This window comes from Bufo gargarizans, chromosome 9 (assembly GCF_014858855.1).
Source record: "Bufo gargarizans isolate SCDJY-AF-19 chromosome 9, ASM1485885v1, whole genome shotgun sequence".
NCBI classification, from domain to species: domain Eukaryota; kingdom Metazoa; phylum Chordata; class Amphibia; order Anura; family Bufonidae; genus Bufo; species Bufo gargarizans.
Genome location: NC_058088.1, coordinates 13,045,762 through 13,048,391, shown reverse-complemented (window position 1 = coordinate 13,048,391; position 2,630 = coordinate 13,045,762).

Sequence of the window (2,630 nt, the reverse complement as noted above, 5' to 3'; positions counted from 1 at the left end):
GCTTCTCCTCCTTCTTCATCCTATCTGCTGCTCCGTCTTTCCCTCTGAATTCCCCTCCTCTTCCTCTCTTGTGGGCACCCACGTGAAGTCCATCGACACGTCATAATCATCACCTTCACCACTACTGACATTAAAAATCTTTGAGTAGGCAGCAACAGCTGGGAGTGGGACCACCCTCCTTGGGCTGATCTGGGTACTCTCGCCAGACCGCTGGGTGGCGGCCGTTGCTACCTCCTCTTCCTCATCCGATGCCAAGAATGGCTGCGCATCGGTATGGTCTGGGAATTGATAGGAAAATAATTCCTCTGACTCAAGTGGAGGGGCTATGGTGGTGGTGTATTTGGGGGTGCACACAGCAGAGAGTGAGGAGGGTGCAGATACAAAGGATGAGGAGGGTGCAGAAGCGGAAGGCTGAGTGAGCCACTCAACCAACTCTTGTGCGTCCTTTAATGTAATCGCACGTCCCTTTTCCAACTTTCCTCTTAGGCTCCAGCCTGGTGCACCTGCCCGACCCCTACCACCCCTGCTAAATGGCCTGCCTCTTCCTCTGCCTGTCATTTTCAAAATGACCCTGTGACAAAGTCCCTATAGAAGAGCAGTATTTGTGGAAGAAGGTATATAGAACCCCTTAATCAGTTTTTGGGGGGGCAACTGGTATATCACACCAGTTGCAATTAATTGTTCCAATGTCATTTGTCCCTCTGTATAGCTGTGTTATCTCAGCAGAACAGCACACAAATGCTGCACAATACAAATGCATGATATAGAAATGATATCATTGGTATTTTTTTGGGGGGTAACTGGTATATCACACCAGTTGCAATTAGTTGTTCCAATGTCGTTTGTCCCTCCGTATAGCTGCGGTATCTCAGCCGAACCGCACACAAATGCTGCAGAATACAAATGCACTATATAGAAATTATATTATAGGCATATCACACCCCTGCCTCAATCAGATTTTTGGGGGGCAACTTGTATATCACACCAGTTGCAATTAGTTGTTCCAATGTCGTTTGTCCCTCTGTATAGCTGCGGTATCGCAGCAGAACCGCACACAACTGCTGCACAATACAAATGCACTATAATATACTTTCTATGTTAAAACGTATATTATAATTATATTACACCCCTCAGTATGTCACACCTATCGATAGCACACCTATACTAGTCCCTAAAAGGACTTTTCTGACCCTATTAGCTAGCGTTTGGTTTCTCTATACTCTAAGGTAGGGGGTATGTCCATGTGCTGAAACGTCTCAATTTGCTGCCCTGTACCACCTGATGGATGTATCATAGGTCAAAGTTCTTCACAATGTAAAAGAATATGGCGCTGGCGGGCAAACCGCAAGGTTATCTCTACTTCTGACTACTTTAGAGGTTCTCCACTGAAGGTTGCATTCAACGCAATCTTCAGATATGACACGCTAGCATTGGCTGTACAATTGGCAGATGTACTGCATAATCCACCCAATTTTTTATCTATCTTCATTTCATAAGCTGCTGTTGATGGATCTTTTCTTATTTTATTCTTTTTATGTTTCTCTATTTATTCAGTTAAATTTTTCTGGTTTCATGTTCAGTATGAATAACAAAGAATAAGAATAAATATAGCACAAAATCTGGTACAAGTTCGGATAGTGTTTACTCAGCATTTTTTTAAGATTTTGACAAATAGTGTTTAAGAGAAGTGTATCCTTTAGAAAATGTAATGTATTATCATGATTTGTAGACAGTTTGGAACTGAAGGGTCACTTTAAATACATCACTAAAAAGGGAAACTTGTATGAGGGATTAGATTAAGGCTAACTAAACAAAGTTTTAGGTCTCGGATAACACCTTGAAGCCACTCAATGCAACTGCTAGAAAAGAGATTCAGACTATGGCTACATGGCAACATAAAATCTCGATGTCCCACCGCTAAAATGATAAATAATAATCTAAGGTGGTCCCTGCAAAATCCAGCATGTTTGCATTTCTGCTGAGTGTTGGGTTTCGGTAATTTGCCATTCGCAGCATCTCCACATTCGTATCATTAGTGGCGATGTAGCAATGTTGTAAAGCAGCAAATATATCAGTCTTAATAAAAAAAATGCTCTGAGGTAAGATGCACAACATTTTATTAAAAGGCATCTTCTGGCAGTCGCTGAACAAGAAAAGCAAATCATTTTTTATGTAAATTATAGTATATCTATTGGAACACAGGAGCCATAAAAACCCCAAAAAGTAGGACAGTTTCTGCACAAATGAGGCACAAAAATGTGTAACTTTTTGACACCAGATAACTCATCCTTATATTCGTTGGTGATCACTAAGCTATTTGGATATTTTTTTTTCTAATGATGTGATTTTATTTTCTTTGCAGTTCCTGTAGCTGAAGGACAGACTGACGGCACAAATATAATCAGCATCATCAAAAATATACTCGAAGACTTGGCAAACATAATCAAACAACTGATTGATAAACTTAATCCAACTTCTGCCCCACCCAATACTACACCAACCTCTGCTTCTACTACTTCAAATTCTACTATATCATTGCCTTCTTCCACCACATCATCGTCTGTTTCTCCCTCATCATCTTCTGCTTCTACCATATCATCCTCCCATTCTACTGTAACACTCCCCCCTTC